Source organism: Mustela erminea, chromosome 15 (genome assembly GCF_009829155.1).
Source record: "Mustela erminea isolate mMusErm1 chromosome 15, mMusErm1.Pri, whole genome shotgun sequence".
In the NCBI taxonomy this organism is placed as follows: Eukaryota; Metazoa; Chordata; class Mammalia; order Carnivora; family Mustelidae; genus Mustela; species Mustela erminea.
Window position 1 is genome coordinate 74,838,005 of NC_045628.1, and position 15,364 is coordinate 74,853,368.

General features: G+C 49.8%; 1 long non-coding RNA gene across 1 annotated transcript; it reads left to right on the forward strand.

Moving 5' to 3' along the window:
• The first annotated feature begins 817 nt into the window (after positions 1 to 817).
• Positions 818 to 14,738, forward strand: LOC116574467. Its single transcript, XR_004279329.1, has 3 exons — positions 818 to 1,229; positions 7,836 to 8,572; positions 13,016 to 14,738. It is a non-coding gene; the product is annotated as an uncharacterized LOC116574467 (long non-coding RNA).
• Positions 14,739 to 15,364: the final 626 nt, after the last annotated feature.

A 15,364-nucleotide genomic window follows, 5' to 3' on the forward strand; every position in this document is an offset into this window, starting at 1 on the left:
CACGAGTCCAGGGAAAACAGCCTCTCTATTCTTTTGAGCCCTGTTCAGACTAAGCAAACCTGATCCCATTTTCAAGGATGCGATCAGGAGTCAGGTGTGCGGGGCAAGTGCTTCCGTGCGTGCCGCGTGTCCGGTTCAGCTACGGGACCAGCGGAAGGCGCCTGCTCTGTAACTCGGAGAAATCACAGGTTACCTCCTGCTTTCTGAGCGCCTGGTTCTCACTGGCGTAATTTCACTCTTCACAGGCACGAGAACTGTATACTTCTCCCCATTCTGCAGGTGGGAAAGTTGAGGACCGAGAGACCGAGTTACATAGTTGTTGCTCAAAGAGCCAGGTTTGGCCTCACCGCTCATGCTGTCTCCCTGGCCTTTGAACTCAGGGGAGGGGAAGACCTTTGTGTGATAACAGGGGTGCGGGGGGGGGGGGTGCCAAGCAGTCTTGGACCCCTGAGCTGGCAGCGATGGCAGAGGATTTGTTGGCATGTCTCGGCCCGGTCCTTAGCAAGGACAGCCAGTGCCGCTCCCGGCAAGAGGCTGTGTGTGAGTTGCTGTGACCCTTTTCCCAGGGCAGAAATGATAGGTCCCTTGTTATCATCTCATTACACCTTTATTTATTTTACTTATTTCAAGGGAGGAATTTCCAATGCATGGGCAGAGAGACACTGTCAGGAGAGCAAACGTGAGGGGGTAGGACCGTTAAGCAGGGAATCTACCAACCGCACTCATCGCCCAGGGCGGAGTACCCGCGACAGTGTGGTTTGAACAATAAGCATTTATTGTTCAAGGAGTCAAGAATTACGGAATCAAGAAGTTCAAGATCAGGGTGTCAGCAGGTTTGGTTTCTCCTGAGTCTTCCCTGCTTGGCTTGTAGACCGCTGTCCTGTTCTTATAAGGACCCCAGTCATATCAGACTAGGACCTACCTTCGTGATCTCATTACCTGAATTAACCTCCATCTTTGCAGAGGTTATCTCCATACACAGTCACATTCGAAGGTATTGGGAGTTAGGCCTTCAATATATGAATGTTGGGGGGACACAATTTAGCTCATAACATGGATGTGATCTCTTCCTCCTCATGACGGAAATGAAGCTCCTCTCTCGGAATGGACCAATAATCTGGGTTTGTTGATGTCACCAGCTTCCCAAGAGAAGGAAGCATCACGTGGTGGTTTCAGTCAGGGTGACTCAGGGGTGTCGGGGGACTCTGCAAAGAGCCTCCCGTAACAAGGTACAAAGGTCTTTAGTTTTCTGGTTTTCTCATTTTATGGAGGAGGGAACTGGGCCCTGGGAGGTGGTGGGACTTGTCCATGTCACACAGTGAGTCAGTCTACTGGGTTGGTCTGAGGCAGAGCACCAGTTAGCTTTGCTGCCTTTGGTTTCCTGTCAGGAAAATGCCAACAGTCATAACCAATTCTTATTCTCTGGGGAGTTTGGGGGCTGGGGGAGTTTGTGAGAAAATCCCACAAAGCCCCACAAAAAGAGCCCTGGACCTGGCCCTTAAAATAAACAGTTTTTTCAAGCAACAATCTTTTGGGAAACAGAATCTCAAAGTGACAGAGGGTGGGGTGGTAGAAAGTGCTTGGATTGGGGTCAGAGAAATTGGGTTTGGCCCTGGATTTACCAGGAATGCTTTGTAAGGTCCTGGGAAGGTTATCTGCTGAGGACTCAGTGTGTAAGATGAGGCCATTGAACTCTGAGTGGTTTGCAGACGGAACAATTTCTCAGATTCCACATGGTGGAAACCTTTCTCAGAGACCCAGGGCATAAAAAGGGTAAGATGGGAGCCGCACTCACTGAAGGTCAGGTCACAGGAGCCTGCTGAGTGTGAGCCTCTTCTCAGACCCCGGTTCCTGGGGATCCACAGGGTTCTTCCACAAATCTCCGAGTCTCTAACGTACCACCATATTTCTTACCAGGAGGTGGCTCTCTTCCCTTGTTTCTAAACTGTATTATTTGGAGGAAAAGTTATCATTAATCAGCCTAGTTTGTCAGCTTGCTGAGGAAAAATGCCTTCAGAATTCAGCTGCTGAGGAAAGCTCCAGAGAACAAGACTTCTGTGGCCTTGCCCCTTTGGTTTATGACAACAGGCCACCTGAATCCTTGATTGAACACTCGCCTCACATTGTACCTTTCTGCCTCTTCAGAAATTTGACCTGAGACTGGCACGCAAAGCATGGATTTCCACTACCCCCAACCATCCCAGGGAGGTCTTTAATGAACGAAGCAGAGGAAAACAGGACAGTTTTTGAAAGTACCCAAATAAGCATTAAAATCAAAATACAGACTTTTACTTCCAATACAGTGGATCAACCCCTACCTTGAGAACAACTAGAAAAAGTGGATAAAATATATTTTTTTAAAAAACTTTGTGGAAGCAATCAGAGAGCTACCAAGGCAGCTAGGACTTGAAGAGCCAAAATCAAGGAGAGGAGGGAATTCTAGGGGCCAGCATTCCCTTTCCTTTCCCACTGAGGCACTGTGTAATTTCTAAGTGTCCGTTGAGGTTGAGATACCAAGCAGAATTTTTAGGAGTCCTGCAAGGCTGGAAAGCAAGCACTGCCTTCGGAGCCTGCCAAGGAGCAGGGAGTTTGGTGCACACTTCAGGCTTTTGGTTGGGGCAACTGAGGGGTTACTAATGCCCCAGGCATAGCGATGATTCAGAAACAGACCAGCCTTCACAAAGACTGAAACCAGCTTTGAACCAGCTCATGGAGGGTGGATTAAGATAATCTGGCCCTGGCCCACATGCCTACTGAAAGCAAAAAACCTTATCTGGAGGCAGGCAGATAGTATCATCTAGAGAACCTCAGAATATCTCTATAATTTTATATTCAGAGTACTTAGTATTTAAAACAGACAGACAGGTGGATACTAGATCCAGGTTAAGGAATGGCCGGGCCACTTCTCCAGTGGTTTTCTGCAGCGATGTGTGCCCTCGGTGTGTGATGCCTCCATAGGGGGACACTACTTGGAAACAGATCCAAGTGACATGAATAATAATGGTAACGGGAGCAGATGCTCTCTCATTTATTCCAAACAACAGCTCTGTGGTGTCTTTGTTGCTTTTCCCATTTTACAGATGAGAAAACAGTTTGGGGGATTGGATGTGAGTCTATCCGACTTTATTGGCTGGGCTTTGAAACCACAATGTTGTACCATTTCCCCTGAGATGTTCATGTCCATGAATGTTTGCAGGGGACTGGCTCAAGGTGATATTCAAGTCTCTGATTTTAGCATCAGTGCCTGGCTTAAGATTTGCCAAAGCAAACACTCATTGATCAGGCTCTGCACTCAGGCTCTGTATTTAAGCAGCTCAGAGCGCCCTGCATCTATGGGGACAACTTTGCACACCATTTGGTTGCAACTGAAAGTATCAACTCCCTGACCACTGGTCATGCTTAGTGACAGTTGCCTATACGTGGCCTGGGTTCGGTGGCCTCCCGGGAGGACTGCGTGGAAAGCAAACAGCATTACCACGCCCTTAGGGACCACAGAGATCTCCCAGATGTCTTGCCCTACTTCACACCTCTTGCTATGTCAGCTCGGCAGACGGCGTCTCCAGAGGGTCCAGGGGAGACCTAGAGTCCCAAGAACGCTGCTCAAGGGAAGTCACCTGGAGCTACAGGGTGTTCTTAATGAGCATCTGGGGAAGGGAGTTTCTGGCGGGCTCCTTGGCCTTGCACATTTTTTGGCACGGTGGGGGTGTGGGGGGCTGGGGGACAGGGAGTCAGGTGTGGACTCAGGCTGGCCTGTCCCTATTTCAGCAGTGGTGTTTCACTGTTAAATGCTCGTGATGTTGAAGTTCCCTTAAGATTTCAGTTTTTTAAATATTTTTTCCTTTTTTTTTTTTAATTTAAAAAAGGTCCCCACTTAAAAAAATGTCAGAGGAGTGCCATTCTAATCTAACCTTCTTACCTGAAAGATGGAAAGGCTCGTCCCAGAGAGGATAGCTACATGTCCAAGGTACTGGAGGTAACGGAGAGCCACACACGAGGTTTCCCGGGGCTAGGCTGATGTGCGTGTGTTTTTTGTTTTGTTTTTTAATTTTTTATTTTTTATAAACATATATATTTATCCCCAGGGGTACAGGTCTGTGAATCGCCAGGTTTACACACTTCACAGCACTCACCAAAGCATGTTTTGTTTTTTTGGTTTTTTTTTTTTTTTTTCTCTCTCTTTTTGGACCACGCCAGGTCCCATGAAGGTGGTATTATCAACTGGACAGGGTGTGTGGACACTGAGCCCAGAGGATGGAATGATGGATTGTCCTCCATACCAGACAGGATGGGTGACAATGAGGCCTCCTTGGTAGGTATGGACCCACTAGTTAAAATTCCGTTTTCCTGGGCCATGGATGAAAGTCTAGGAAGTTCCCATTCCCTGAGCTAGTGGGCCACATGGGAAAGTGCCTACAAGCTCTGATCCAGAATGTTCCTTACCTTTTTGTGGGGAGACGGTGGTGAGGTTCAAGGCAAGGCCCCTGTTACTCTCAGGCTCAGGCTGGTTCTTCCCACAGCGGACCCCTCCCCGCTGCTCAGGTAGCCAGCCACTGGGATGGCCCCTCCCAGTTCTTGCTTCACCCTTAAGGGGGCGCCCCTGAACTCACCCGCAACAGACAGCCAAATGTCACTATTTTCACATTGGGATTCCTGAAGTCAAACTGGGTTAAGAAAAATCTAATTGTTTTAGGGAGGAGAGACAATTTTGCTGTGTCCTCCGCTCACTGTGTTTTGGTATTTGCTCACGTGGCCCATTCCCGCTCTGGTCATCCCAAGCAGAAACAATCTCAGCCTCTTTCAAGTTCCAGTAGTATTTTTGCCCCCTCTCCCCTTTTGCCCGTTAATGACATTTATTATCAGTTGCCTGTATTACCAGTTGCCTGGTACTTTAGTCATTTAGGTTTGGCTATCTTCCCTTTCCCCAGACACTACCCTTTGTGGAGCAGGACCATGTCCCCCCTTCATTTTTATCCAGCGCACCAGCCTGAAAACCGGGGGTCATCCTGGACAATTCAGCCTCCCTCGCTCCCCACTTCAGGCCAGTCACCACCTGGCCAGGAGTATTTGAGTGTGTTTCCTGTTCTCTAGCCCACTGCTACTTTATGCCAGGTGGCCCTCCACCAGCACCCACGCACTCCCCAGGCTGAAAGACACCCCACCCTGCAGTAGAGGTGGGTCATCAAGCTCTCATCTGGCTTTGTACTGAACTCCTGTGAGGCCACAAGCACCAGCATGAATGGTGATGAAGGAAACAGACCTGAGCAAGTGTTCATAGATCTTAGACTAAAGGGCCGGGGGCGGGGGGGTGGGGGAGAGACTGACCACACCAGGGAACTGACAAATCCTTCTCTTCTTACAACCAGGGCTTTACAACCTACACGAGGTGGCCAGGGTGTCCTCTAAGAGGAGGTAATGTTCAGGCAGAGGAGGGAGAGGGGGATGATTCAGCCAGGTGGCAGATGAGAGAAGGACGTGGGCAGAGGGACAGCATGTGCAAAGGCCCTGGGGTCAGCATGTGCTCAGCCTGTCTTCAGAAGGCTCTGGGTGAGTGGAACATGCAGACAAGGAGGAGCAGGAGACCTGAGATGGGTGAGGATCTTGCAGGAGCTGGTGTGGGGTCTGGAGTAATCCAGTGTGGAGGTAAATGTGTGGATTCAGGGTCAGACTGCCTAGGTTCAGATCTGGGCTTTGCCCCTCACTCTTCTGTGATTTGGGGCAAGAATATTAATTTAATCTCTCTTGGCCTCAATTTCCTCCTCTGTAAAATGGGGATAGCTTATCTATGTATTTTTCTATATATCTATGGTGTAGCTATCTTACCCTGTAGAGTTGCTTATGGGGATTATATGAGTTAAAGTAGGTAAAGCATTTAGAACAGTTCCTGCCAAGTGTTAAGCATGAAGCCACTAACTGAAGGATTTGAGGCAGACCAGTGGCAACCTGGGGCTTCCAAGGCTCACTCTATTGCATGGAAAAGGAGCAGTGAGGGCGAGAGTGGCAGCTGAGAGGCCAGCTGGGTGGCTGGTGGGGACCTCTAGGCTAGGGTGCTGGTGCCTGGCCCACGGTGGCAATGGGGGAGATGCAAGGAAGTGGGCAGCCTAGAGGGATGTTTGGGGAAGCAAAGTGGACCTGCTGACCGATTTGGGATGGGCTGAGGGTGCTGGGAGGGAAAAGGACTCTTGGGTTTTTAGCCTTGGAAACTGGGATTGTGAGCAGATTGCATTTGGGAGAATTTTCTGTCCCTTGCTGAAGGTCACACAGGGGTGTAGGTGGCAGATCTGGGATTCAGACCCAGCTCGTGCTGACACCAGAGGCCCTGTTCTTTCCACTGCACAGGCCAAGTTCCTGGGGTCAGGAATCTGCTAGTCCCAGGGACCTCTGGAGAGCATTTAATGAGCCTTCTGCCTTCTGGCAGGGGACACTCCATTTTATGGACAGTGACAGAGTCTAGAAGTTAAGGGGATTGCCCAAGCAGCCAGAGAGAGAAGACGGCCGGCCGGCGCTCCATCTCCCTGCTCTGGGCTGACACTCTCTTCCATGCCACGCAGAAATCCGCTACCCAAAAATAGCCCATGGGGCTTTCTGAGAAGCTCTTCACAGCTCTTCTGTGATAAACAACCTCCTTTCTCCAATGGCTCTGGGTAGGAGGAATCAAAGGGGAGCCGCTTCCCTATCTCTTTGCACAAAGCTTCGCTCAGTGGTCAAGCACAATTAAACCATAAACCCACTGCGCGGGTCGGGGGGGAGCCGGCAGGTCGTAAGAGCCCCATGCAGGCTCTGAGCCCGACAGTCGGCTCAGCCTCCATGCCTCACTGCAGGCCCAGAAGCCGCTGCACGGTGAAGCCCCTAACCCCACTTTCCATTTAAAGACCAAGTGTGACCTTCAAAATCCGCTGTGGTTTTATACTGCTGAGCTCTCTGCAAAGTGAGGACAGACTGGCCGGCTCCCTTTCATCGTGACGCACAGACCCTCTGTCCCCGCGCTCGGCTTGCTGCTGTGTGTCCTCTCTTCAGGTTGTCATGACAATTTGCACGGAGAAGCTGTTTCTAGAGAGGGAGCAGGAAAAGAAATGGGGAAAATGCTTATTACAGTCAGGCCTGGTGAATCTCAGGATTTCAGTGGTGTTGATGGGTTTGACAATCAGTGGTCGCTCACGAAAAATTAGAATTTCTGTCCGCTACCAGCTAGCTGCCAGGAACTTTGCTGTTATATGGTAGCAAAGAATTAAGTCCAGAATCCATCAGATATTACTAATTAGAATCATAGTGAGAATAATAATTACATACAAGCCTGAAAGTCAGGTGCCCTCTGGCATATCCATTAAAGAGAATGGGCGTAATTGTTCAGGCGGGACAGGTGACAACTTGGTTTGGGGGGGGTGTCAGTCAGTGTTATCCTCATAACAAGGTCTTTCTCTGCCTCTTTGTCATTGACCATCTGGCCTTTCAGTGACTTTTTTCCCTCCCTAGATTTCAACCATCTGTCCAGAATGTCTCCCTGATCCTTGCAAACAACTCCACGTAGAAGTTAGCACCCCATTTCATAGATAGCTCATTGAGTCCCTCAACAAACTGGGAGGAAGCTCGTGGGGAGTGTCCGTCAGGTGCACCTCAGCGTGTCCTCAGCATATTTTCTGAGTGTCCTCCAGAAGGGTAGGACCCCTGTTTGGACCAGCCATGGTGACAGTTACAAACTGAGTGAGGTTTATATTTTTTCCCGTTTTTTTCTCATTTCTAAACAAATGCATGCTCCTTGTGGTAAATGCAAAGAATATGGCAAAGCCCAAGGAGAAAAGTAAAAATCATCCACCATCCTAATACCTTCTTTTTTGCAGATGAGCAGGTGAGGTAGAAATGAAACCTGATTATCGAGGTGTGGGTGAAGCAACTCCCAATTCCAAGATAATAGCCTGTGGTATCTGGGGGAGCCAGCCTCCAAGATGGCTGCCAATGGCCCCTGCCTCCTGGTATTCACGCCTGTGTTGAGTCTTTCCACGCTGAGTCAGGGCTGGTCTGTGAGACCAACAGCATGCAGAGCCGATGATGGGTGACTTCCAAGATGAGACTGAGAAGGTGTGGAAGCTTCTACTTTGTTCTCTTGGATGAATCGCTCTGAGGAAAGCCCCCAGTATGTCTTGCGTCTGCTCAGGTAGCCACATGGCGAAGAACTGAGGCCTCACTGACAGCTCGTCAGTCTACTCGTCAGCCATGACCGAACCACCCTGGAATAGGAGCCTCCAATCTGAGGGGAGGCTTCCGAGGAGACCACAGCCCTGGCCGGTATCTGACTGCAGCCTCCTGTGACAGCCAGAACCCAGAGCCAAGCCGTTCTTGCATTTCTTACCCACAGAGACTGTGACAGCTGGAAATAAATGATCGCTGCTGTTTTGCAGTTGCTGAGTTAGGGTGATTGGCTATGTGGAAGTAGGCAAAAAAAATTCAGTACCTCTTGTCACTCTCCTGGGAAGAAATCCCATATCAGCTTCCATTTACAGAGTATTTTGTACCAGGCACCAGGCTGAAGGACTTCCATTCATAATCCTCATGACGGGGAGGTGGTGAGGCTGACAAGGTGAGTATCATTTTTGTCTCCATCTAACAGATGGGGACATGCGGGCCTAGAGAGGGGAAGGTATTTGACCCAGGTCAGACAGATCTAGACCTGCGGCAGTGCCAGGATTGGAACCCAGTGCAGCCTGACCCCAGGCTCTTTACCCCAAAACTGTATATTTCCTTGTCCATGCTCAATCTGGGAGATATTTGTGGAGAATCTGCTATGTGCCAGGCACCCTGTCAGGCTTTGGAGTGTGAATCCCGCCCAGATGCTGGGAGGTGGGCTCTCGGCCTCTCCAGGGCAGTCTCCCTTCCCCCGTCCCTCCTCCCAGCAGACAGACATAGTCTTTGCTGTCCTCAAGGACATACCCCCAGTCCCTGTTCATGGGAAAGCTTTTCTTGCTAAGCACTGCCACACGACATGCAAGGAAAGTGAGAATAACAAGCAGAGGAGAAATTACAGAGGTCACAGATGCCCCTAGTGTGTCTGGATTCCTCACTGTCCTGCGGCCACAGTCCCTGAGCATCTACGGTGTGCCAGGCACGGTTGGAGGCACGTGGGAAACACCAGTGAGGAAAGCAAAGATCTGACCCTCAACCAGCTTACGGTGGGGGTGGGAAGAGGGCTGCAGGGGAGAGGCAGACAGTGAAGGCCACCCCACGTTAAACGGTATGGTAGAAGGTGGTAAGAGCTCTGGGGCGAAGGGAGTGGATGGCCGAACAGAACAAGAGGGATGGGGGCAGGGCGGTACGGGGTGGCAGTGTCTGAGGCCGGGGCAGGGCAGGCCTCCTATGGAAGGAAGGAGAGGAGCTGGCACACCGACCAACTGTCCCAGTTTCCAGATGCTGGCGGAATGTGGGAGTTGCTGTGCTAAACGCCAGAAAGTTCTGGACAAACCGGGAAGAGGGAGCTGACCTAAGAGTAGGCTGAGCGGATGTGGGGGGAGAGATTGCTCCAGGAAACAGCTGGATCTGCGGTCCTCAGCCAGGACGGATTCTGCCCCCAGGGGACTTTGTGCATTATCTAGAGACATTCTCGGTTGCCAAGGCTGAGGTGGGCAATGTTACCATCATCTAGCAGGTAGAGAGGCCAAGGAGGCGGCTAAATGGCTCACAATGGGCAGGACAGCTCCCCACAACAGAAAGTTAATGATCTGGCCTGACATGTTCAGAGTGCCCAGGTTAAGCTACCATGAACTAGATGCTTAGTCTTTAGTTCCCGATTCGCCTGAAATTTCATCTGCCTGCTGTTTCCATTTCCATTCTCGGGGAAGGAATCTTCCTTTGATCACACCCAAAGATCGAGGCTTCCCGAATGGGCCCTGACCCTCAACACCAGGATGGGCAATGCCAGCCTGGACAGACCTGGCTCTCCCTGACAGGGCACTGCCCCCTTCCTCCTGGGCCTCTGCCCAGTCACCATCAGGTTACCTTCCCAGAGAGGATCTTCTAGGTCATCCTGCTGTCAGGCCATCAGTGGTCCCTCCTGTCTTTCCAGGACGGGGTCTTGTTGCCACAAGCCTGCCTTTGCCACAGGCCTGCCTCACCCACACTGGATGATAGCTCTTCAAGAGAACCTTCTGTGGGGGTCTATGGGCTCTGGCTTAAGTGACCGGGCTCTATGAAAGAATGAGCATGTTGTGTTTCTCCCCTCTGACCAAGCCTGGGCTGCTCGTAGATGAGGGAAGCAGTGTCCTCAGGAACAGGGCAGAGAGTGTGGTTGGCCCCATGGTCAATTTGTGAGGCAGAAGAAGCCAGGTCTCACAGAACCCCAGTCTCACTGGAATATTCCCAGGTCAAGAAGGAGCAGAAAATATTCAAGTTGCAGATTTCAGATTTCCTGGGGTCTCAGTCTAAGTTCCATGAGGCCTGAGCTCTTTTTAAAATTTGTCGATGAAACTCAAGCTCCCCCAGACGGTGCCCAGCCCGTCATGGAGGCTTGCTAAACACTTGTTGAAATGGGTGTTGTGAACAGGCCACTCCCTGGAATAGCTTCCCGCCGAGCCTCTGAGCCTCCTGAGGTGCCTGAGCCAAGGCTCCTCCCTGTGCAGAGGGAGGTTCCAGGAAGCTGGCCCCACATCTGAGCTTGGGGGCTGACTCTTCATTCCGGAGCTTGCTGATCGAGGTTCTAGAAGCCCCCATCCTTGATCATTTCTGTATCACCAGGGCTGAGCTCAGGAAATGCGAGTTGATTGAAGGAAGGAAGGAAGGAAGGAAGGAATGAGTGATGTAGGTTCTGGTCAAGCTCTCCTTCATTCTGTACCCATAGTTAGAGGACAACCAAGACAAGCAGTGACATAGCTCTTCACATGGGCCTGGGGAGTTAAGGACGGCTGGGTTCTATGTATTTTGTGCACATTCCGCTTATATGTGAAATAGGAGACCACTGCCTGGCTCCCCACCCCCTTGCCTCTTTCTGCTGCCAGGCTGGAAATTGCCAGTGGTGACAAGTGCTGGACGTGAGGCTGATAAGCTGGTCCCGGGTGCGCGTGGCCCTGGCATCTCTGAGTCCCAGGCTCTTGCTTCCTGTGTGTTTGGACCCGGGAGTTTGGAGAGGATCCAGCACTTAGCAGACCGGAGCTGCAGGAGTGACAGGCAGCATCCCTGTGCCAGGAGAGCCTTCCTGCCCAGAACGTATGGTGCGTGTCCAAGGGCTCTCAAGGCACTGGAAGCCATGCCAATTTGCAATAATTAAGCAGTAAGACCCAAGTGAATGGGTTTGCTGTTGCTGCGTGACAGCCAGATGCCTGGGGTGTGAACTGAGGGCCAGCACACCCACTGTGCATTGAGCTGCAAACCATCCTACGGAAACCCTAAAATCATTAGTGATGAATGGATGGAAAGATAACACTGGCAATTTGATGCTAACGTGGAGGCTCCCACCATGGGCTTCCATGCATCATCTCTTTCACCCTGACAGCGTCCTGGGGAGGCAGCGACCTGGTCTGGCCTCTGCCTTCCATTATGCAGACAGACAGCCTGCCCCACAGAGCCTGGGCCTCAACCACAATGCATACACATGGGTGGGTGTAGAACCCCCCAGTTTCCCACTCCAAGCTCCTCTGTCTCTTGTCTCAGTGCTTGGGGGGTGCCTGTAGGTCCTGGGTAAGTACTTCTCAGACTTGATTTGTTTCAAGTTTCATAACGTGTGAAATAGGTGTTAGTATCCCCATCATACAGATGAGAACGCTGAGCCCCAGAGCTATTAAATTATTTACCCAAGTCGCACAGCCAGTCATAGGAGGGAGTGGACCTAGGGTTGCTTGACCCCAAAGCCCATGCTTGTAACTATCACAACCTCTTGCCTCTTTTCAACAAACTAAAGTGGGATTTACATCTTGGCTTGGATCCATTCCTCAGGGCTAGTATAACAGGTTGTCATGACCGGGCTGGATTAAAACAAGAGAAATGTGTTCTCTTACAGTTCTGGAGAATAGGGTGTCTGCAGGGCCATGCTCTCTGGAAGGCTCCAGGGGAGCATCTGTCTATCCCTCTCTCTTAGGTCCTGGTGTCGCTGGCCGCCCTCGTGCGAGTCCCTTCTTCATAAAGACATAGTCATATCAGATCACTCTAATGACCATATCTGAATTGAACTAATTACATTTGTAATGATCTTTTTTTTTTTAAAGATTTTATTTATTTATTTGACAGACAGAGATCACAAGTAGGCAGAGAGGCAGGCAGAGAGAGAGGAAGGGAAGCAGGCTCCCTGCTGAGCAGAGAGCCCAATGTGGGACTCGATCCCAGGACCCTGAGATCATGACCTGAGCTGAAGGCAGCGGCTTAACCCACTGAGCCACCCAGGTGCCCATTTGTAATGATCTTATTTCCAAATAAGGTCACATTCAGAAGCCCTGGGGTTTAGGACTTGAACATATCTATTTTGGGGGGTCATAATCCACTCCATAATAGGTGTTATAATTGTTTTTAATCGACACTGAACACAAAACAAGGGGAGGGCAGAAACTTTAGGTTATAGCTGGGTAGATGTCTATGATCCTAAAGAAAAGACACTCAAGTTGTCCCATCACAAATGGCAATTTCTTAAGAGTTGAAGCAGTGACTTTCTTAGACGCTACAAACACAGATACCCATCTTCTGCCCTGGGTCCTGGAGGGCTGTCCTTCCCAGAGCCAGGATCTGGACCAGCGGCCTGCGGTTCTGCAAAAATCTCCTTGGGTTAAATTTGATGTTGTGGCCATTAGTTCTCTCCCCAACAGCACCCCGTGCCCTCCAATCCCCCAAATCCCTTCTGGTGGCCAAGATGTCTTTCCAAAAATGAGGATTTATCAGAACATCAGTTTGAAGGGAGGAGAGGGGATGATGCATGGAGATTTTTCAGGAGCAGAAGAGGGGCTGAGACAGGATGACTTATTGTTGGTGACACAAATTCATCTTATTAAGGGGGTAATGAATGGTTTTGCTTGGCAATTAATCACCCAAGCCTTCTCCCTGGAGCTAGAAGAAATGGGAGAGGCCAGAATAAAGACGCGCTGGAAGGAGCTGGTGAGAGCAGCTGCAGCGGACGGTGCTGACTGAACACACCAGTGCCCAGGCTGCACCACAGACCAGTGGACTCAGAATCTTTGCAGTGGGACCCAGGCGTCCATACTCTTCTAGAAGATTCCAACATGCAGCCGGGGAGGATCCACTGAGCTGTCACGTCTCACCCAGCGTCCCTTGGCCTTCACCATTATCCAAAGGCAAAGGAAGAGTCAGAGACAGACCGGAAGAGCCTGTCCCTTCCCCCGTATTGAGACTTTTAGGTACATTCTGCTCATCTGGGCTCAGCCAAGGTGGTACTCACTGGTGTGTTCCATTTCTTAGCCCCATTTCCTCTGGGTTTGGGGTGAAATGGAATTCCCAGAAAGGGATTTTAATTAGGTCATCTGGCATAGCTCTTCTATACAGAAAGACCCACAAGAACGTTGTAAAAACAGATATTTATGACCAAGAAATTGGCACAGCCGGTCTTCCTGACCTTCAGCCATCTCTGACCCTGGAGCACCTCATGTCCTGGAGGGTGGGGGGATTTGCACACCGTGAGAATCAGTGAGGCGCAGACATGGGTATAGAAGGTCTGGTTCATGTGGTACTTGATAATAATAATATTGAATACTTGATGGTTTCTGTCCATATTGAAATCTCCCTGAGCCAAAACAGGAGTAAGGCAAGAGTGGTGGAATGTCCCTGGTGACTAAATGACTAAATTGTCAAGGACCCTCCTCAGAGAGTCTGTACCCACAACAAGGGGAGCCGCATGCTCTATGGGGATCGGCGGACGTTTCGAGAGTTGGATTTGTGCCAAGGACCTAGAGAGTCAACTGGAAGCAGCCAGCTGGTCCCGGCAAGTCCCTGGAAATGGGATGAGAGGGAGCCCTGCAGGCAGCCCAGGGACCAGAGCCCTCGCTGGCACTGCAGACAGGCCCTGGGCACCGTCCGCTGGCGCCTGTCTCCCCATTACACCCAGCAGCCCCTGTTGGGACAAATATTTGGTAATTTCTCTTTATTCTCCTGAACTTAAGTTCACGAAATTCTAAAAAATCCATATAATGTAACACCAAAGAAAAACTAAACGGCAAGTAACTTATAACAAAAGATGACATTTAAAAAGACGGCACAGCTCAGTCATGTCTCCCCTAGAAGATCTGACAAGGGGCTCACGGGCTGGAAGGTCTACATAAAATCACAGCAGGTGCAGACGAACTCCTTGCAGTGGCAAGGCACATTCTCTGACTAGAGCTGCTGGGACTGACCTGTATTCTGAAATTGTGGCCAACCCTTGGCAAAGTTCTGGAAAAAACTTGATCGTCTTTTTCCTGAAAATTTCACTATACAGGTGACTCTTGGACAACATGGGTTTGAACTTCGTGGGTTCATGTAGATGCAGATTTTTTTTCATAAATATGCTAAATACTGTAGTAAGGCCTGTAAATACATCTCTTCTTCCTTATGGTTTTCTTAGTAACATTTTCTTTTCTCCAGTTTACTTTATTGTTAAGAATACAATATTTGTAATACTTATAACATACAAACTATATATTAATGGACTATTCACGCTATTGGTAAGGCTTTCGGCCAACAGTAGGCTATTAGTAGGTAAGTTTTGGGGAGTCAAATGTAACACACAGATTGTTGACTGCATGTCAAACCCTGCATTGTTTGAGGTCCAACTGAGTATTTAAGCAGGTCAAAAAATATTTCATGTATGTTTTCGTAAATTATGTAAAATAAAGTTTGTTTATAAACTCAGAAAAATCACAAGCATCAATCTGCTGAGGGACTCGAGAAAATTCTTCACTGTGGAAGACCGTCTCTCACATTTCAGGAAGCCCGGCATCACTGGTTTCTAAATGCTGCTAACAACCCACCATCATTGTGACTGTGCCCTCAGCCCCCACAACAAATGGCAGCTCTGTCCCCATTGGGAATCCACTCAAACGTTTTTGTTTCCTGAACCTCAAGTCCCGTGAACATCCTGGTGCTTGGAGTTTCATCCCTTCTTCATTTTTCTACCTCATCTTCATTTCTCGGAGTGTCCCTTGGAGGTGGTTAGCGCTTCTGGGGTGCCACTCCCCTCACCTGTCTCCGGTGGCCTTCCCCCTTCACTGAGGCTGCCCCTTGCCTTCACTGAAGTGGAAAAGGCTATTTTCTTTCCATGACTACTGATTTTTACTTGGTGACCAAAACTCAGCAAACCGGCCTTTAAAGGTCTTGGGCCACTTCCTCAAGACCGGGTCAGATGTTTTGTAAGAAGCATGACTGGATATCTCAACCAACCATCTGCTAAAGCCCATCTCCTCCCATCTCG